This window comes from Podarcis gaigeae (assembly GCF_964106915.1).
Source record: "Podarcis gaigeae genome assembly, chromosome: 17".
In the NCBI taxonomy this organism is placed as follows: Eukaryota; Metazoa; Chordata; class Lepidosauria; order Squamata; family Lacertidae; genus Podarcis; species Podarcis gaigeae.
This window is the reverse complement of record NC_139694.1, coordinates 10,064,902-10,086,953: the sequence shown is the minus strand read 5'-3', so window position 1 is coordinate 10,086,953 and position 22,052 is coordinate 10,064,902. Positions and strand designations below refer to the sequence as shown.

Genomic DNA, 22,052 nt, shown 5'->3' with positions numbered 1-22,052 from the left:
CGGGGTGAAGGTGTCTTCTATTTCCCCCCATGTCAGTTTCAGTTTATTGGTTAATTTTTCTAGTAGGACTGTTTCACATACTATTTGGTACCATTGGTCCATGCTTACTCCTGACAGGTCTCTCCAGTGTCTGGCTATGATGCTTCTGGCTGCTGAAAGTAGGTGGGTTATGAGTTCTTTGTGGTGCATTATTGTCTTGCACAAGCAACGCTGACACCAAACCCTACATATAGTAAGTGAAATAGAAACATCTCCCCCCCCCACACCTCTTTCCCCCTTTTCTTCCTAATGTCTCAACAAATGAAAATGATTTGTAAAAATGTTACATGGGGGAAAAACACGAGAGAAAGAGATGTTGCACACTTTTGTAAATCAACAAAATCTTTAAGAAAAAAAGAAAGGTTGCAAAACTGAAACTTTCCTCCCTATTGACTGTGTCCCAATTTCTTGCCTCCTGTACCGACTCAAGTATATTCCGGCTAAACACCAGGAAGAACTTTCTGACGGCAAGAGCAGTTTTGACAGTGGAACAGGCCCCCCCTTCCTTGGAGGTTTTTAAGGAGTGGATGGATGGCCACCTGTCATGATGCTCTAGTTAAGATTCCTGCACCAGATTAGACTAGACAACGCTCAGGGTCCCTTTCAATTCTATGATTCTGTGACTTAAGTTCAGTATCTCCTCATCCCCCCCATTAATGATAATTCAAGCAGATGCTATTTTTTTCTTGTGCTGTAACTTTTAAAAATACAATAAATGTTATTTACAAAAATAAATAGCATTGGTAATTTAAGCAAGCATCTCTTAGCCATCAGTGTCCATTAAAGGAATATTTGTTTCCAAAATCAGAATGTTGACTGACAGTGGAAAACTGGGCAGAGGAGGAGGCGATGACACTAAGTGATGCTCTCTGCCTACCATAAAGACCCAATGCAATGGGTCCACCTATTTCACCAGGGTTTGGAGAAGGGAGTTTTCCTTTGCAGTGCCCACATGGTACAGATCAAGAGAGCACCAATAATGGGATGTTTCTGCAGTTGGGATGCTCTTTGTGCATTTCCTGATGGCTGATAACTGAACTTTCCTTCCTTCTGACTACTGTGGTTGCTAAAATCATGTTTTATGATTTATTTATTTTTACATTGTTGTTACTGATTTACTGTTATTTATATATACGGTGACCTTTCCTATTTATAAATGAAACTCGGTGCATAGGTTTTTATGTAAATAACAATGATATTTGGTATGTAACAAAATATGAACCTGCCTTTTTACAAATTCAATAAAAGGGCAGCACAATAAGCAAATGCAGTATTTGCAGCTCTCTCACTAATGGCACGCAGCCCAACCAATCAGAGAGCAATTGCTCTGTGTGGGGCTGCCTTTGTGTTTGTAAGTTTCCAGAACAGACTATTGACCAGAGTGAGATGTTGGGAGCTGTGACACACATAACCTGCATAGTTAAAACTGTCTCGCGGGCTTCTGATCTTTTTTCTGGAACCCATTAAAAGTGCTGGTTATCGCCTAAAAGCAATAAATGGCTAGGAGTGTTTCAAAATGGGAGTTTATTGAGGACCCAGCGCTGCTCATTCCATAAATTTCTTGTTGCTCTTTTGCAGCTCCAACATGACACTGTTGCATTAAAAAGCCAGCCATTACTGCTACTTTTTTTTTTACATTTAATCCAGATTGCCACTTACTGTAGAAAATCTGATGTTAAAATAATTCATTATACATCTTCAGTCACAGGTGTGTGTGTGTGTGAACAGTTTGTTTTGTGTGCGGTGGTGCCGTTTTTGTGGGGGCCTCTGTCACCACACCCCTGTTTCCATGTGCTCCTCAGCTGGGCACAACCTAACCATTTTGTTCCCAGTAGCTTCTGATACCAAACTAAAGACACTTCGTTCCAATGGCTGCCACATGCTGAAGGCCTGACCAGATCAGGGAAATATTCTCTCAAGATCCTAACACAGGAAATGAGGGAGAATTCCTGGGAGGCTGAAATCATAGTGTAGCCTTTTTAGCCTCGGGTAAGAAGAGCTTTGCGCCCAGGACAGGGAAATGGGAGTCAACAGAAACTCAAGGAATAGTTTCAGAGAAAAAGCTTTATTTCTACCATCCGGGCTGGTAGAAGGAGCAAGTGTGATAGATTCACAAAACAAGCACGAGCACAGCCATTTGCACTGAACATATATTCCCCTTCCAGTTCCCTCCCCTTTCTCCTCCTCAGGAGTCCTGCCCCATGTTGAGTTTCCTGAGCATGAACAGAAAGCTCCTGTCTTTGGGACTCTTGGCACCCTTCCCAGGAAATAACAGAGAAAAGGAATTTTGGACAGTTTTGAAGCCTAGGGTGACTTCGGGCCTAGGTGGAGCACCTGTCCTCACCTCCTTCATTAGCACATACATTGGGTTTTTAAAAACAAACGAACACTGAGGGTTTTTTTCAGACGACCTCTCCACCTCTCTTCCACCTTGCAGAACACCTCAGTATGAAAAAATAAATAAAAAACCAAATGGAAGTAGATATTGACCCCCCTACACCCACAAACTCCAAAGCACAAATCTCTAATTTCACTCACTGTGAGACTGGCTGGATAAAGTTGGTAACATTTGTTCAAGTGCATTTCCTGAGATTGGTGGTGGTTTTTTTAAATACCTGTGTGCATGCCCAGAATGGCAACAGGTAATAGAGGGTGTGGGAAAAGTGCTTGCGGGCAGGATTTAAAAATTTAGCCCGTCACGCTCCGCCCACCAACATAGCGGGGGAAGAACAAATGAATATTGTGACTCAGAAAAGTGGGAAGTCATGGAAGCGAACTTGTGAAACATGCACAGTGGAATTTTTTCGCAATGTAAAGTCCCTGTCTGGAAGCATCTAGGCCATATTGCTTCCTCCCTACTTCCTACGTCAAGATCCGTAAAAGAGTATCTGCTGTGTGCCCTGGCAACAGAGATGTACCGTATTTTTCGCTCCATAAGAAGAAGAATAAGAATCATAGAATCAGAAGAAGAGGAGGAGGAGGAGGAGGAGTAGTTTGGATTTGATATCCCGCCTTTCACTCCCCTTCAGGAGTCTCAAAGCGGCTAACATTCTCCTTTCCCTTCCTCCCCCACAACAAACACTCTGTGAGGTGAGTGGGGCTGAGAGACTTCAGAGAAGTGTGACTAGCCCAAGGTCACCCAGCAGCTGCAGGTGGAAGAGCGGGGAATCGAACCCGGTTCACCAGATTACGAGACTACCGCTCTTAACCACTACACCACACTGGCTCATAAGACTCACCTTTTCCCTCCTAAAAAGTAAAGGGAAATGTGTGTGTGTCTTATGGAGCGAATGCAGGGGGGAGGCAGGCAGGAAACGCCCCCAAGAGCCGGACACAAGCTCTACATGGCTCTTGCAGGCTTTTCCCCAGGAGGGAGAAGGGACTGACGCCGCCAGTCAGCCCCTTCTCCCTCCTCGTAGAAAAGCCTGCAGGAGTCGCATGCTCCTAAAGTGTGCACGGCTCCTGTGGGCTTTTGTGGGAGGTGGGGGAATTGCCATAGCTGCGTGCAGCCTCTCCCGGCTGGAGAGGTTACGCGGCTAAAGAGGAAGCCAGGACAGCCAGCGGGATGCATCCCGCTCGCTGTCTTGGCTTCTTTGCTCTTTGGGGCTGGGGGGGGGGGACCCGGGCTTCCCCCGGCAGCCCCGAGAAGCTCTGGGAGAAGCGGACAGGCTGCGCACAGCCTGTCTGCTGCTCTTTGGGGCTGGGGGGAATAATTCCCCCCCCTTCATTTCCCCCTCTAAAAACTAGGTGCGCCTTATGGTCAGGTGAGCCTTATGGAGCAAAAAATAAGGTACATGGCTGGTGCACACACCATATGTACACACCATACATTTAAAGCATATCCCTTCCCCCAAAGAATCCTAAAAACTGTAGTTTACCCAGGCAGAGCTACAATTCCCAGCACCCTTGACAAACTGCAGTTACCAGGATTCATTTTGGGGTGTGTTCTTTAAATGTATGATGTGTACGCAGCCTACAGCCTTCTCTCGGTGCATGTACCCAGATTGTGGAACTCCCTTCCCAAAGATGCCTGATGAACTGCCCCACCCCTTAATTTTTATTTTTCTGTTTGAAACGTTGGGATGCAACTCAGCTTGCCTTGAAAGCTGATGTGTCAGCATGGGAAACAGTACGAGAGAGGAATCCCCTCATAGACCGTCCTTCCTGAGCTAAGCTGTGCTTGCCTTCCCTCAACACTTAACTGGTTGCTGACCTAAATTTCCTACTTTCCCTTGCTTTCAGGAAAGGAAACATCTGTTTTGGACCTCTCTCCATCTGAGAGGTCCAGATGTATTGTATTGCCTCCTTAGTTAGAACCAGGATCTTTCCTTTCAAGGATGCATTATCTGCAATGAATATTTATTTTCTAAAGTGGAGAGTGATTATATCTAGGGTAAGTGGTGCTCCTTTAGCAGCTTCTGTCAGTTTTTAACTCCAAAAGCAAATATTTTGGCCGCTTCCTGAACATCTTTTTATTCTGGCCAATATGAGGCCTTGGGAGCTGTTTTTAGGTTATTGACTTTTTTCTTCTGTCTTGGTTCCCCATTTCAATCCTATTTTAGTAAGCTTTGCTGTTTTTGACGACGTAAAGCCCCACAAGTGTCTCTTGAGAAAGGGTGGAGTATAAACGATGCAAACAACTTACATAAATAAATAACAAAATTCCCCTCCAAAGACAGAAGATGAAACCATTATCAGCTGAGCCAGAAAACGTTCAGTGACAAATGCCCACTCACTGCTGTCCTAAGGTGGCCTGGCCCCTTCTAAAACCATATAACTGAGGCCCCATCTGCACAATATATTTAAAGCAGTACCACCCAAAGAATCAAGGGAACTGTAGTTTCCTATGCATATGGAGAGTTGCTAAGAGATGCCCATTCCCCTCAGAGAGCTACAATTCCCAGAATTCCCTGGGAAGAGGGATTGGCTGTTAAACCTCTCAGGGAATTTTAGCTCTTGTAAGGGGAAGATGCAGGGTCTCTAACAACTCTCACCACCCTTAGAAAAACTACACTTCCCAGAATTCTTTGGGGGAAGCCACAACTGTTTAAAATGTTAGGATACTGCTTTAAATTTATAGTGCAGATGGAGCCTAAGACAAGAATATACAGCTCAGTGTTTTATTTTACTTACTTTATCCTACTTTTCAGATAAATATTGTCTTCCAAAGCGGCTCACAGCAAAAAAGAGAGAGAGGACCTGCCATCGAGCTGATGGACTAAAAAAACCAAAACGCACAAGGAAAGGGAGCCGAAGGAGGAAAGCGCCGGGAGGAAAATCAGTTTTTAATGCCAAAACAGAATGGTGAGCTATAAGCATTGCAAGCATTTATAGCTTGCTAGGACCCGGCAGACCTGCCCTTGCTGGTGTTCTTGCTTGAATAACGGCAGGCAGATTTTGTTCTTTTGGCTGATGCTTGAAGCCAGAGTGTCCTTTCCTATGGCACTCCCAGAGCAATAGCAGGGAACTGGAGCTGGGTGTTGTTTCTGGCAGAAGCAAGCTCTGATGGAAGCCAGGTTGGTCTCTCTCTTGCCTTGATGTTATTGTCGGGAGTCTGGATGAGTGGTGTGAAGTCCCCTGTTCCAACAGCAGAAACCAGAGTTCGCTTCTTTTCTGCTCCCCAGTTTCAAGGCAGTTTCTTCGGCCTGCTGAGAGTAGTTAAGAGATGCCTGTTTCCTTCAGAGAGCTACACTTCCCAGAGCTCCCCAGTGGGGCCAGTTGGGGATTATAGGAATTTTAGGCTGCTTCCAGACGGTTGGTTTTTTCCATGTAGGATTCAATCACATACAGTGGTACCTCGGGTTACATACGCTTCAGGTTACAGACTCCGCTAACCCAGAAATAGTGCTTCAGGTTAAGAACTTTGCTTCAGGATGAGAACAGAAATTGTGCTCCGGCGGTGCAGCAGCAGCAGGCGGCACCATTAGCTAAAGTGGTGCTTCAGGTTAAGAACAGTTTCAGGTTAAGAACGGACCTCCAGAACGAATTAAGTGCTTAACCCGAGGTACCACTGTACCAGCAAACTCAGGCTGTGCAACGAAAGGGGTTTTTTTGGTGCTCTTGTGCAACAAACCTGCTTCCAGGGCAAATGGGCCTTTTTGCAGCAAGGAAAGTGACAGGGAAATCGCGCTCGAAGTTGTGAGGTAGCAAGTGCTCGGCTCTCCCTGAAAGCAAATCAGAATGAATGCTTAATAAACAGGTTGTCTGGAGGTAGCCATCGTTCAAAACGCCTAGAGGGGAACAGGTGTAGGGAGAGCGCCTTAAGAGTGTTGGGCTCGCAGAAATAGAGGCTGGAGTTCAAATCCTCACTTAGTGTTTCTCCAAAACAGACTCTGCTCCAGGAATGCAGGATGGAATAACAGAATCCTGGAACTGTAGAGTTGGAAGGGATCCTGAGGATCATCTAGACCAACCCCCTGCAATGCAGGAATATGAAGTTGTCCCATACGGGGATCAAACCTGCAAACTTAGCATTATCAGCTGCTACTGCTTTCCTGCTTATATGACACTATGTGCATTCCACTAACATTAATAAAATCATAATGCCCCATGGGAAATAATTCATTATTCCTACGATACAAAGCAATAAGCCTGAGTTTGACATTCAATGTATGCTCACTGAGCAGGGAGATGAAGTCCATCCCGGCTCTCTGGCACAGGTCACTTGCAGGATACACATGCCAGTGTGGTGTAGTGGTTAAGAGCGGTAGTCTCGTAATCTGGGGAACCGGGTTCGCGTCTCCGCTCCTCCACACTCAGCTGCTGGGTGACCTTGGGCCAGTCACACTTCTCTGAAGTCTCTCAGCCCCACTCACCTCACAGAGTGTTTGTTGTGGGGGAGGAAGGGAAAGGAGAACGTTAGCCACTTTGAGATTCCTTAAAGGGAGTGAAAGGCAGGATATCAAATCCAAACTCTTCTTCTTCTTCTTCAAACACCTGTTTTTCAAAGCCACACCTTCCACTTTTGCGGTATACACTTTAACAATCTAAGGTGTACTCTTAAGGCTGCCAACTTTTTTTATGGGCCCCCTGCTCTTCCTCCTTCTGTGCCTTTGACAGAAGCTTGGTTTGCTTACCTCTGCTTATCTCTGTACAGTATCTAGAAAAGTACTACTGGCTGATTTATGCAGGTCATGTTGCTGTTAAAGAGATAAGAGAAGGCCAGACAGTTGCTGACAACAGCTAACAACTCTATTCACATTATGGATGTGAAAAATACAAAAAAGCACCTTTAAATATGTTCGGTTCAGGAGAAAGACTACCGTTCCTGGACCGGGACACGGCGTAGCTTATTGCAATGCACCCAATGTAGGGCTACCCTCAAGGATAGTTCAGAAGCTGCAGTCATGCCTTGGGTTGAAGTAGCTTCAGGATGAATATTTTCGAGTTTTGCTCCGCGGCGGCCCGGGTTTCGCAGCTCGCGCATGCGCAGACGGTCAAAACGACGTCACGCGCATCCGTGGAAGCGGCGTATTGCGACCCATGCACGTGCAGACGCGGGTCGCGTTCGCTTCAGGATGCAAACAGGGCTCTGGAACAGATCCCGTTCGCATCCAGAGGTACCACTGTATCCTCTCCAGGGTACAAGCCTGGGCAGTGTGTGTTAAGTTGTGGGCAAACATATCAGATGACACAGCGATTCTTCCAAAGCAGCTCTTTATTGTAAGCTGGAACAGAACTAACTGAGGAGCTCAGTCAGCCTGCTTATATAGAGCTCCAGAACAATGTAACTGTTGCCATTTTCTAAAACTATCCAATCACTGAACGTCACTTTTCGATCCTTCATTTGCATACAAACTATCCAATCACTGAACGTCACTTTTCGATCCTTCATTTGCATAACTATCTACAGTATCCCCCTGCTGGCCCAGGGTGAGAACTTCAGTACATAACAGTGTGTGTGGAGATCCTGGACTGCAAAACCCTCCTCTTGGCCTTGCTGATGTGGTCCAAAGGAAAGCAGAGTGAGGCATCTGGCACCAGCTGAACTGCAGGAGTTGCCAAAAGGAGGTGTATAGGGTGCTGTCTCTTGGGGAATCCGCTCCTGATTTGTGTAGGATTTTCTCCCTGGCCTTTTCTTCTCCCGAAGATAACCCTGCAAGGCAAGAGAGGTTTAGGACCGGTTTTCTTTCTCCTAAATGGGCTGCCTTCCCAGTTTGAGGAGCCCCTTCTGCCCTGCACTTACCTCCGCAGCATGTGCAAGAAACCGCCTTTGCCTAAGGCAGCTGCTCTCTCTGCTCCGCACATCATTTGCCACTGCTGCCAGGAAGAGGCAAGAGGTGCAGACTATCCAGCGGCCCTAGAGGACGGGGTTGCTCCAAGGACAAGATCATGTGCATTTGGTGACGGTCACCACTGCATTATAATTTTTCTTTCAGAAAGTTTAATAAGTGTTAGTTTTTATTTACAGCCAGTCAGCTTAGAAGCCACAGTGGAATATAACTGATGTTGCCAACTGCTTGGTTTTGCGTGAGTGTGTGTATAAAACTTCTTTGGCCTGTTGTTGTTTTCTTTCTTTCTTTTTGAATAAACATCCACAAATTTATTGGTTGAATATAGGATAGACAAGGCAAGGATATGTACAATTTTATAACATGCAGAGAACAATATGTGTAGAGAAATCAGAGAGGGGAGCTGTCCTTGGTCAGAGAGGGGAAGTCCTTGGTGGGGAGGGAGGGAGGGAGGGGGGAAGGGAAAAAATAATGTATTTGATTACTTGGATTGATAATTGTTATGTTGAAACTGTTTAATAAAAAATACTTTTTAAAAAAAAAGAGCAGCAAGCCTCTGTCTCAGTGGTGGTGTTGTTTCTTAAGAGGAGCGTGACCTTCAGAAATCAGTAGCCAGAGTGTTTCAGGATATTGTGCAGAACATATCTGTGTTTGTGCTCCATTAAAGTGCACAGCCTAAACAGAAAGGACAGGTGCAGAGGAACAGAAAGGCTGAATAACTGCATCAAACCAGAAGGAAGTTTCCCTCACATTTTAAAACTGTGTGTGTGTGTGTGTTTAGCTTTTCAGCAAGAGATATGCCAGTGTAAACAACACATGAATTCAAAAACTTATGTCATGTAATATGGCTTAATTTCTAAATAAGAGGTATGGAGTAAATATTGCCTGAAAATAATACTGGCCTCCCTTTTCCATGAAGTACAAGGATGCACTGTATGCATGTAGTGAGGAGACAGTGGCACTCTACATATATATAATGGTGTATTTTCCTAAACTAGTGCTGTACAAGTCCTATTGTGATTAAAACAGCATGGTTAAAAACTGCAGCCCTACCAAAGTCAACACATTCCAGTCACCACAAGCAAGAGCTGTGCAATGAGACTCCAGTCCCTGTTTAGATTTTGGAAAGCTGCCTTCCACCAGTGTTATGTATTGAAGTTCTCACCCTGGGCCAGCAGGGGGATACTGTAGATAGTTCAGATCCACATATGCAAATAAGGGATTGAAAGTGATGTTCAGTGATTGGATAGTTACAGAAAATTGTTACAGTCACGTTGTACTGGAGCTCTATATAAGCAGGCTGGCTGAACCCTTCAGTTCAGTTCTGTTCTGACCTGTGAATAAACAAGAGCTGTTTGGAGAATCGCTGTGTCGTCTGATATGTTCACCCACAACTTAACAACCAGTAACTTTCTAACTGAAAATTATGTGGCTTCAGCACTTCCTAGATTGCGAAGAACTGTATGGCCATGGCAGGAAGGCAGACCGCTATTCCAAGACTGATAATAAATAGCTTGGAAAACAAAAAGCAACAATTCCTAGCAGCGCTTGATTTAAAACATAGAACGCAACTGAAATCATACAATCACGGGACATCCAGAAAACAGAAAACATAAGAGCTACATAAGAACATGAATAATTCCCAAAATATAAACAAGCCTCTTACATATGTAATAGTAATTTATTATTTGTACCCCATCCATCTGGCTGGGTTTCCCCAGCCACTCTGGGCGGCTTCCAACAAAGATTAAAAATACATTAAAATGTCACACATTAAAAACTTCCCTGAATATATGTACCTTAGGTATGTATACAAGCTCAATGAGAAGTGTGAGTTTTCGTCTGCTGGATAATCTCAATTATACTCAGCCTAATTTGAGACAAACAAACTCTCCTCATCAACAAAAAAGAAGTATTTCTCTTTTCTTGTTTTTCATTTTTGTTGGAGCTGAAAATCCATGTTCACAAAAATATGTCATGGAAAACCGTAGAAGAATCGCCAATGCTCTTGAAGAGAGGCATGGATACTGGTTCTGGTTGTATATCCTAAAAAAATATTTCAATCCTATACTACAATAAAATGTTCAAATGTTTCTTTGATTGTCCTTAACAACCATGGAGCATATTTCACCAGAACGGTCTGTGAAAACCCAATTGAAATGAACAGGAATTACTCTGTCATTCATGTTCCTGCTTAATTTCTGTTCATTTTAATAGGGCTGGCGGAGAATTCCCCAGTAGACAGAATGTGTTCCACCACATTAATTAGTGTAAACCGGGAACACCGTTTCCATTTTCCACCTCAGGCACTAAAACTTCAGTTTCAGATTTGTTAAGTACGCTGCTGCATTCCTTAAATGCTTATTGCTGCTAACAATACAGTTCTCCGTATCTTCAAAGCCACAATTAAATCATTAACAATTACTCTTCGAGGCCACAGTTAAATCATTAACTAATTAATTAATCAGCTTTCCGGGATCAGCCTGGTACCAACTAGTGATAATGATCCAGCAAGGCATTGAAAATTCTAGCAGTGCGTCTGTTTGTATTTCAGTTGTTGGGAAGTCTGGCTTATTTCAAACCTGTTTATCTGAGGGTTCCTTGAACTATAAAATGTTAGACTGGTACCTGATTGGGGCTTTTTCCTTTCCAAATACAGAGTTCTGGTTTTCAGCTGCAAATCTTGCAGACATTCTGTGAGAGCTTTGGACACTGAGGGTTGTGCCTGAGCTTCCAAAACCTAGCAGACACAATCATAGCTAGAGGAAGCAATAATAATATGGATGTAGATAGAGGTAGAGAAGATTTAAGATAGCCAGATGAGAACTATTAAACAGTTGTGTAGGTGGCACTCAGAGATCTTGGATGCTTGCCATGCAAACTACATCTGCTGAAATCCCCTCTGCTTCACAACTATGGAATGTGTTATGCACTGAAGTTCTCACCCTGGGCCAGTAGGGGGATACTGTAGATAGTTTTCACTCAGGTCCACATATGCAAATAAGGGAGTGAAAGTGACGTTCAGTGATTGGATAGTTACAGAAAGTTGTTACTGTTGCGTTGTAGTGGAGCTCTATATAAGCAGGCCGGCTGAACCCTTTAGTTCAGTTCTGTCCTGGCCTGTGAATAAGCAAGAGCTGTTTGAAGAATCGCTGTGTTGTCTGATATGTTCACCCACAACTTAACAGAATGTGAAGAAGGAGTCCTTTACAAATGAGTGGTGCTGTCTCCCTGCAACGGGAAAAGAAGAAATATGACTCTACAGTCATGAGCAAAAAAGAACCTGCAGTTCCCTCTTGCTCCAAGACAGTCTGAAATCTGAATGCCGTTGCATTCCTTGTATTTCTTAGGTATTTATTACACTGTCGTCCCGTCTTTCCTGCAAGAAACTTGAAGGTGGTGCACATGGTTCACCTCCTCCCCCTCTCACAACAACCCTGTGAGGTAGGTTGTGCTGAGAGGCAGTAATTGGCCCAAGATCACCCAGTGAGCTTCATGGCCAAGAACAAGGATTTGAACCCTGGTCTCCCAGGTCCTAGTCTGACACTCGAACCTCTGACTGCACTGGCTCGCGTGTATTTTTTTCATGTATTTTAATGTACTGAGATGTTTACATGTCAACAGTGCTGTACAAAAACAATCTATTAGTGCCAATTAGCTTTTATATCTATGTAGAAGGCTGAAAGATCAAACTGATCCATTCCTAAGGAAATCAGCCCTGAGTGCTCACTGGAAGGACAGATCCTGAAGCTGAGGCTCCAATACTTTGGCCACCTCATGAGAAGAGAAGACTCCCTGGAAAAAACCCTGATGTTTGGAAAGATGGAGGGCACAAGGAGAAGGGGACGACAGAGGACGAGATGGTTGGACAGTGTTCTCGAAGCTACCAGCATGAGTTTGACCAAACTGCAGGAGGCAGTGGAAGACAGGAGTGTCTAGCGTGCTCTGGTCCATGGGGTCACGAAGAGTCGGACACGACTAAACAACTAAACAACAACAACAACAACAACAGAAGGCTGAATACTTCACAATACTAGACGCTGAGAAGGGATCCACTTGGAATCTGCTTGGAAGCTTTTCAGAAGCATTTGGCTGGCTACTGTCCTAAACAGAACATGAAGTTTTTGGCTCTTGGGCTGATTCAGCAACACTTCTGAATCATCAAACTGAATAAAAAGTATTTTTTTGCTGTAACATGACATTGTTTGTTTTTGCCTGGATGATTGTTTGAAGAGAGGATATATTCATCCTTTCCAACTTTGATCAGATGGATTAGGAAAACAGGTTTTACATCCCAGAAAATGAGCAGTGAAAACAAACAAAACGCTGCTGTAAGATCAGGCGCTTTTTTTCTCTACCCAAAGAATTGCAGAAACTTAAAACTTTTGCTCTGTGTCATTCCCTACGAGCTAGAAAGCAGATGTACAGTGGCACATATGCAAAATATTTTCAATGTACTACAGCTCATTTCTGCATTCTATATATTTAACAGAGCTTTTTGTTCTGGTACCACATCAGGAAAGTTAGTATTCCAACAGGCAAACAGGTGTATTTGGTTTCATCCAACTTAATTGGTCAATTAAATCATGAAGCTGATTAATAGGCTTATTTTAATTGAGTTTCAGTTCCACTTTCAACACCAAAACTGCCTTGGTTGCCCTGATGGCTGGGCTTAGAGAGGGACAAGGGGAGGGCAACACTATTTATTTTCATGGCTCTTTTGGCAGTTTTCCATGCCATCACCAATGATATTCTCCTGAGCTGTTTATGTGAACTTGGAAACAGGCACAGAGATATGATGGTTACTCTGCCATCTGCATAGCTGGGACACAGAGGGTAGTTTGGAGGTTTAATTGTTTAAATCCCTCATACTTGCACACCCTCCAACATTTCTCTGATAAAAATAGGGATGTCATTTTTATTATTATTATTATCATCATCATTATTATTATCATTATCATCCCTCCTATCTGACTGGGTTGCCCCAGCCATTCTGGGTGGCTTTCAACATATATAAAAACGTCATTAAACATTAAAGAACTTCATTATACAGGGCTGCCTTCAGGTGTCTTCTAAAGGTTGTATAGTTACTTATCTCCTTAGCTCAGGGGTTGGATAACTGGCTATAAGCAAAATAAGTAAAATACTTCTTTTTAGAATGGCCTTTAATATATGTTGCTTATATCAATTTCATGCCAGATGGTTAACCACTCCTCTTCCTCCAAATAGGTGCGAATATTTTTCTTGTTTTTATATTACTGTATGGTTTGTGAATTATCTCAAGATCAGGAAGGGACAGACTGGAAGGAAAGAATATCATATTTTATTTATTTAAAAGCATTTATAAGTGGGCTTAATATGTTGATATGCTTTTAAATAAATAAAATATGATATTCTTTCCTTCCAGTCTGTCCCCTTCCTAATCTTGAGATAATTCACAGACCAAAAACAACTCCTAGAGGTACAAAGCATAAAAACAAAACAATATCATTCAAACCAGAATACAACCTGAAATCAGTAAAAGAACAGTATGTAAGAGCAAATGAAAATGGAAGAGATTCAAGCAGAAAAGAACTAGGTCCAATCTTATGGGTCAGGGAAAGGTAAAGTCTTTACAAGCTGTGCACAGAAACTGATGATATTCCATAGCATGGGGGAATAGCAGAAAATGCCCATGTTTTGGTGATTGCCTTATGATACTCTCGTTAGAGCGTAGTGCCATTAGTAGAATTTCCCCAGATGATGTGTTAACATGTTCTGAAATACATTCAGAATATGAGTCATGTTAGATACCCAGCGGCATTCCAGTAACAGCAGTACAGGACCTGCTTACTCTGTCTAGTCTGCCGTCTCATTATCTGATTGGAATTTGCTGACAGCTGATACTGCAGTGGCAATAGAATTCCAGTTCCAACCTAACATATATCATATACTGGACTATTATCTTCTAACAGAGCTTGCAGGCACAGTTATATTTTAAGGGCACAGCCAGCCATAAAGTTCTCTTGCGCCTCACTGAAAGGAATGGCACGTGTGCAAGGAAACTACTGTGCTCTTCCTCAACTCTGTCAGTGGAGAAATCTATGAGACACAACAAAATGCGGGTGGAACTTTGGTCCTATTCACACTATACATTTAAAGCACATGGCTTCCCCCAGAGAATTCTGGGAACTGTAGTTTGTTAAAGGCGCTAAGCATTGTAGCTCTGTGAGGGGTCAACTATAGTTCCTACGATTCTGGGTGTGTGTGGGGGGGACCGTGTGTTTTAAATGTGCTTCGCATCTATGGTGTGGCTGTGACCTTTCACACATGCTTGATTTTCTGAGAAAGCTGTAGAACAACAAACAGAGAGGTTTATGAGTATTGATGTAGATTTATGGTGAACAGGGTGGTTTGTAGAATCATGTATAACTTTACAAGCTGGTCTCTGCCCAAGCCAGAGCACGTCTGTGGCATGTAACCAGGCCCAGAGCATTGGTATCAAACGAGTGTCACATTTAGTGTCACATGCACTTTTTTCTAATTCAGTAATTTTGGAACTTTCTCAAAGAGGGGAATTACACGCACTAAAATAAATATTGGAAGAGGAAGTGCGAGTCATTAGTGCTCCCATTCCCCAGTACTGTATATATAATATATGTACATTTTGGGGGAAGGGGAGCACCAGTGACTCACACTTCCTCTTCCAGTTTACTGTACAGTGTTTCCTCAGATAACTAGCAGAAATGTGCATGTTTCAGATAAGTGTGGAATTTGAAAATCTCACTGCAGGGAAAGGTGTGTCGTTCCCTTCAGCAATATACCGCCCCAAAGTAAGTAAGAAATTTCCACAAGCTAATGTGGAAAATGTTTCACAATGCAGTTCTGGCCCTCCTGAAGATCTGGGTGGATAGTTCTTCTAATGTCTGGGTATCGCTGACTTGCAGTGGCTCTGTAAGGATCTTTCCTAGCAGCCTTATCTGGAAATGCCTGGGACCCCACCTCCTGCATACAACACATGCTATAGCCCTGCCCCAAAGTGCACTTACTAGGGAGTAAGTCTTTGGAAGCACACAGACTTCTTCTATGTAAACTTACTTAGGGTCAAACTGCATTCCTCAGGATCAGGAGAAAGCAAAAGGGCCTGACTGAACATGCAATATCACATCCCTAGATATTCCCAATTACAGCAATTGGACATGTCTGTGCTTAGAGTAGCCATTGACACGTGGCCAAATGAATGGGCACCAATTTGCATATGCTGTGTGTGTAGATGTGCATTTAAAAATATTAGTAGTTTATATCCTATTAAGTCAGAGTCACTAGACCCATTGATTTCAGTGATTCCGAGTATGACTTAGTTGGGTATATGATATTACCTTAAGTATGACTGATGTGTTATGTCACCCTATAATTCTGCATAGGCGTACTATACATCTCATTTTAGTGGGGAATACTGTGGCCTGTGTGTTTGTGCTTAGTCTCCTGCCAATGTTGATGGGCAACTTCAGTGCCCCTACTCTTCCTTGTGTATCTTTAGACCAGACCTGGAATGCACGGCCATTCAAATAGAGGACACCTTCATACAGAGAACTGCCACCTGTCCTTATCACAAGTCTCTGAAAGCCCTGAAAAATGACAACCGTCTTCTGTAAAATAGGACACCTGAGCATCTGATATTTGCTGTTCTTCTTCTAATGAGTAAATGCCATGCCATTTCCTCTTTCATCCCGGCCTTTTCCACATTCTGAATAATCTAAATAGGATCCGTTTGTTTGTGTATTTAGGTTACTTCCCAAACAAACAATGCAAAATTAATAGACAGTTCTTTTCTATATATATATATATATATATATATATAAAAGAAGTAAGTATTTTGTTCCCTATGACAAGGAGTGCTAGGATGGGAAGCATCCATGTAATTCACCTTGTCTTAGACACACACCAGTGATGCATCAGAGGAGCACTTTGCTTCATTTAGTTCTTAAGGGGGAGAGATAGATAGATAAAGAGAGAGAGAGAGAGAGAGAGAGAGAGAGAGGGAGGGAGGGAGGGAGCTTGCATTGGAAGTAAGCAGGGACACCGCAGGGGCTTGAACCCCGTCCTGGAAACCAGGAGCGCCAACCACCAGCGTCTTTTGCTTTTTTTTGGCCAATGCAACAAGGTGAAAAGCAAAACCTGAGAGAACACTCTGAATACAGAATGTTCTCTCAGGAAAAAAGAAAACCCTTAAGAGCTATGAAGTTGCAGACAGAACACATTCGAGGTTTTATCTCTTGCCAAGCAAGGGATATTCACCTAGATGTGTTTAAGTCACAGAGTGCCATTTTCACTGCCATTAATTTGCAGTGCAGAGCAGAGAGACTGGTTCCAGTCTTAAAACTCTGCCTTTATGCTCACCTTTTTGTTCGTCCCTCTGAAGTGTGAATTCATGGGCCTGGAAGTTCCTTCTGCTGGTCTGTGAAAAGCAATCTGGACTCATTAGTTTGTCCCCGGCTCTTTCCCACCAATTCCAGAGAAATGTTTTTTGAACACCACTGTTCTTACTAACCTGACTTCTGCAGGAAGAGCTGGCTTCACCTGAGTGAGTGTGGTGGGCTCTTCGACAGAACTGTGAAGAGATCGAGCGGGGGGAAATGGAGAGGCCAGCACAAAAGGATTCTACTAAAAAAGATCACTGAATTATAGAGTGTGAAGTTCACTTGCCGTTAAGTTTCCTGAAGGCTTGCAAAATTCTATTTCTTGTGTCCCTGAGATGCACCTGGAAGAGACTAGGGTTTTCAGCAGCCCTCCCCTCCAGACACAGGAGCTAAAGCAGCAGGTTACCTAAAGCAGTGCAGTCAAAATGCTGGTGTCTCTCAAACCTACACTGCACATGTTCACTTGATGTATCAAGAGCTCTGACATTGCCTTTTGTCAGTGGAGCAGATCTGCTTCCAGCACAGGTAGCTCTGTGAGGTCTGTAAAAAAAAAAGAGCTGGAACAAAACAAGGATGGCTGTCCCACCAAAAGATGTACCTTATTGTGTGGTGGTGGCACAGGAAAGGGCCTCCCCTGCAGTGGTGTCCCGACAAGAGAAGTATCTCCAGGTAGAAACACGGAGAGCGACTGCATTAGACTTTCGAGTTCGCAGCTCTTCTAAAAAAGGGATTGAATAACCAACATTGCTTAATACAAGCTCTTTGGAATATTTAGTTTGCATATTTGACGTATTATTCCATTTAGAGCCTACCTTTTCTCCAACAGGCTCAGGGTGCTTGAATGGTCCCCCTCACTGCGACCTGAAAGAATCTTTGTACAAAGAGTTGCAGGCAGGACACAACAGAGATTTTCTTCTCAGCCAAGCACAAGATACTCACCTAGGTGACCTTCAGCCAGAAGACACACAACTGTATTGCTGCTATAATTACGGTAGAGCATTTAGAGATTACTTGTTAGTTATTAGTCCCTATCGCTACCTCTGATAATTCAATTGCAGTTGAAGGTAACCAAGTGAGAGGTTACAGGCAAAGGAAGCAGTTTGCTATACCAGGTTTTTAAATATATTACCTTAGGAACAGAAGTACTGGCGAGGATCCAAATTTTAGTATTTGTCGGAAACCCAGCAACTATCAACCCTATCATGCAAGTTTTCACCAAAAAGCCAGTAATACAATTTGGGTCAAATTAAATATCTAATAAAGTCTCAGCATTTATGGATCATGTTTCCTGCACTAAACATACATACCTGTACCCCAGGCAAAGAAAATTGGGAGCTACATGCCTCCTTTATCTACAGGATTTAAGGGTACAGACCTCTATTCCAAAATGTTTCACAAATGTGGGTTATTATTATTTTGTGTGGCCTTGCTCTGGTCATTAGTGGAACAATCAGCCACCCCCTTATGTATGAGTAAAAATGGCCAGAGAGTCAGGATTCATAAGGTTTCAAACATTTTCTCAGTCATTTCAGCCTTACCATTAGCAGACAAAATTTTCTGTCCTTTATGTACAGGAAAAAATGGTCAAGGCTCATCCTCCCTAACTATGAATATGTATGTGCTTAAACGTTTGCTGGACTTTTTTGCTTAAAAATGGCTGGCAAAATGGTGAAAACCTCTACTCACTCCAGTGCCTCTACCAGGCTGCCTCTACCATTGCCATCAGTAGATTCGCCTTCAAAATGCCTTACCGTATTTTTCGCTCCATAAGACGCACTTTTTCCCTCCTAAAAAGTAAGGGGAAATGTGAGTGCGTCTTATGGAGCGAATGGCGCTGCCCAGAGAGGGAGAGCTGTGCAGCGCCCCTTCAGCGAAGCGGGAGGAGGAACAGAGCCCTTCTGTTCCTCCTCCCGCTTTGCTGAAGGGGTGCTGCACAGCTCTCCCTCTCTGCGCAGTGCCTTCCCTGCGAGGAGAGGGAGAACTGCACAGCGCCCCTTAAGCGACGCGCCTGTCCTGTGAAGCCAGAGGAGGAACAGAAGGGTCTCCTTCTGTTCCTCCTCCCACATGGCTGAAGGGGCACTGCACAGTTCTGTCTCTCTGCGCAGCGCCCCTTCAGCTAAGCGCCTCTCTTGGCTTCTGCCTTAGCCGCGCGCAGCCTCTTCGGGCAGGGGGAGCCTTCATCCCGCTGCCCTGGAGAAGCTATGCACGGCTATCCCATAAGCCAGGACTGTGCAGCGATCCCGCTTGCTGTTCTGGCTTCTGGGATTCAGAATATTTTTGTTGTTGTTTTCCTCCTCCCAAAATTAGGTGTGCCTTATGGTCTGGTACGTCTTATGGAGCGAAAAATACGGCATTTGCTTTTTCACACTGAAATCAGCAAGGCAACTGTTACAGACAAAGGAAGCAGTTTGATGCATCAGCTTTGTAAAATGGGTATTCTAAATGTATTACCTTAGGCGAGGATCCAAAATGCTGGCATGTTTGGAACCTTCTAGATTTATACACATCTGAATGAACGAAAACTCAACAATATTTTGGTGACCCTCTTCTGCAGTTGCCCAATAACTACAATTAGGTATAATACTCTCACCCTTGGTTGGTTGCTTTTTGCTGCTGCTCCTTGTGGCTTTCTCAGTTATTTCCCCCTTTTTTGCTTACCCCAGAAACAATTCTTGATCCTAGTTGCTTCCAAACCTTTTCTGGTTCAATATTTATGTCTCTTTTCGTGCCTTCATTCTTTTCTAACTTCACCAATCTGAAGTGGCTCCCGGAATGCTTGTCGGTTGCCTTGATTCCCATCAGGAAAAAGGGTGGGGTATTATTAAAATATAATAATAATAATGCCTCTTCCTAGCTTTATATGCCAAATGCCACCTGTTTTAAGCCTTCTGCTCAAGAGGGTTTGTTATTCTACTCCTTGGAAGCAACATTATAAATAAAATGAAGTTCTGCCCATTAGCAAAGGAGCTTATCTATAGTCCCAAAGAAGCTATCACAAAATGGCTGCAAACCATTTTTGTCAACAAGGTAACCTGTGCTAACATGAAATTAAATGGAACTATGTTGTCTTCTCCCCCTCTGCTTTGCTCTTTATCACATGCACAGCTTTCTTTCCCCCTGGATCCCCCTACCCTTCTCACTTCTAAGTCTTACCTGTGTTAAAATCTTCCCAGTCTTGGTTTTTCTAACTTCTGGAGTGAGGTTCTGGAGGGAGTAGTTCTGGCGCGAGTGGTCACAGACTAGATCCAGGTGCTTTTGGAAGAAGCTGGTTTTCTGGATCCATTTCAATAGGGGTTTGGCCTGGTTTTGGCACAGAAACTGGTTCTGGCATTGGTCACCCTGTACGATGACCTCTGTCGAGAGAGACAAGGGAAACATGCCCCTGTTAATTCTTCTCGACCTCTCAGCGGCTTTCGATACCATTGACAGTGGTATCCTTCTGGAGTGACTCTCCGAATTAGGAGTGGGTGGCACCGCTTACGGTGCTTCCAGTCCTACTTGGATGGTCACTCCAAGAAGGTGTTACTTTTCAGCCCCGTGGAACCTCCAATGTGGGGTTCTGCAGGGCTCAATTCCTTCCCCCATGTTGTTTAACCCTGGGAGGTTGCCTGCTCCGGATAGGGTTACACTGCCCCTGAAGGAGCAGGTTCGTAGCTTGGGGAAACTCCTGGATCCTTTGCTGTCTCTTGAGACTCAGGTCGCCTCAGTGGCCCAGAGTGCCTTCCATCAGCTTCGGCTGGTGGCCCAGCTATGCCCCTATCTGGACCGGGATAGCCTAACTACTATTGTCTATGCTCTGATAACCTCAAGGTTAGATTACTGCAATGTGTTATATTAAATGATGATGACCCCCTAAGATCACTCATGGTTGCCAGATTCTTGATCAGCGTCCTATCCCTAAAGAAGAGAAACGGACTCCTGTGTGGCTCGGATAATCCCTTTAAACCATGATCTATGTTTTAGGATGTAATTAGGTGATATCACCATTGATGTCTTCTATTAATTTATGAGCAGAGGGCGATGTTTATGTTACAAATTTATTGTAATGTATGATGTTGGTCTTTTGTTTTTGTTTTGCTTTGGTTCTTGTCTGTTTTTTGTAAGTTTTGGCGGTTTTAAATTTGGAGGTTCAAGTACATTATGGTGGTATGGGAAACTGTCGTGTGACGGGCCAATGGCTGTAATAAAGATCAATCCAATCCAATGCGTTATACGTAGGGCTGCCTTTGAGACAGGTCGGAAACTTCAACTGGTGCAAAATTCAGCAGCCAGGTTGCTCACTGGAGCAAGACGGTTTGAGCATATTACACCAATCCTGGCCCAACTGCACTGGCTACCAGTTATTTTCCAGGCCCAATTCAAAGTGCTGGTTTTGACCTATAAAGCCTTAAATGTGTCAGGACTGCAATACCTCAGGGACCGCCTCTTTCCATATGAACCTACCCGGATCCTGAGTTCATCTTCGGAGGCCCTTTCATGTGCCTTCTCCTTGAGAGGTCCAGAGGTTGGCAACACAAAAAGGGGCCTTCTCTGCAGTGGCTCCCCGCCTGTGGAATGCTTTCCCCAGGGAAGTTCACTTGGCACCTTCATTATACACCTTTAGACAGCAGGCAAAAATGTTCCTTTTTAACCAGGCCTTTACTTGACATGATCTACATCCTATACCCTTTTTAAAATGCTGAATCTTTTTTTTTGGGAGGGGGTGTTATTGTTTTCATTTTGTGTATTTTTGTTGTTATTGTTTTCATTTTGTATATTTGATATGTTATGGGAACTGCCCTGAGACCTTCGGGTATAGGGCGGTATATAAATTAAATAAATAATGACAACAACAACAACTTTGGTAACAGAAACCCCAGCGTTCTTTTTATGAAATGGCTTCTCCGGTTGCCTTTTTAAAAGAAAAGCCTTCTATTTTCTGTATTTATTCTTCACTCTGCTTGACCCTTTCCTCTGCTCCTTTTCACATCCAAAGACTTGATGCCTGAAAGGCAAATAAACTTGATTTCGCCCTTCAGGTTCTTTCATTTGTCTTCATTTCCCCTTGTATCTCTTTTTAAAGTTGTAAATAATAATATTTCCGTGCTGTACAATTCCTTTGTTTACTTTTTGCCCCCCCCCGCCCATTAGCTCCTCCAGCTCTGGCCAGTGAAAGGGCTAAAACCAGTAATATAGCCAGGGACAGTCTCACTCACTAGAATCTGGCTCGCTCCTTCCACTGCCTGCTGGTCATAAGGACACATAAAAAAGTCCCTCAGCCCATTAATACAGTGGATGCAAATGTGTTCGTTTTCAACATGCGATCATTGCGCCTGGGTGAAATATTAGTGCCCGCCCCACTTCCTAATAACAAGGTTGTGTTGGAATCAAGCCTAGTCAGAGG

At 43.7% G+C, this 22,052-nt stretch overlaps 2 long non-coding RNA genes across 3 annotated transcripts; both read right to left on the bottom strand.

The window, feature by feature from the left end:
* Positions 1-5,551: 5,551 nt before the first annotated feature.
* LOC310834486 lies at positions 5,552-7,378 on the bottom strand. The gene is made up of 3 exons (XR_014559258.1): positions 7,116-7,378; positions 6,113-6,203; positions 5,552-5,687 (listed from the first exon to the last, which is right to left on the bottom strand). It is a non-coding gene; the product is annotated as an uncharacterized lncRNA (long non-coding RNA).
* A 291-nt stretch (positions 7,379-7,669) lies between these two features.
* Positions 7,670-21,845, bottom strand: LOC310834485. Of its 2 annotated transcripts, XR_014559256.1 has the most exons (7): positions 21,615-21,845; positions 19,823-20,022; positions 19,019-19,456; positions 17,268-18,415; positions 16,801-16,860; positions 16,650-16,707; positions 14,034-14,600 (listed from the first exon to the last, which is right to left on the bottom strand). It is a non-coding gene; the product is annotated as an uncharacterized lncRNA (long non-coding RNA). The 2 variants fall into 2 exon arrangements; XR_014559257.1 differs by lacking the exon at positions 14,034-14,600 and adding an exon at positions 7,670-8,134 and having other exon boundaries at positions 16,801-18,415; positions 21,615-21,807.
* Between the last annotated feature and the right edge of the window lie 207 nt (positions 21,846-22,052).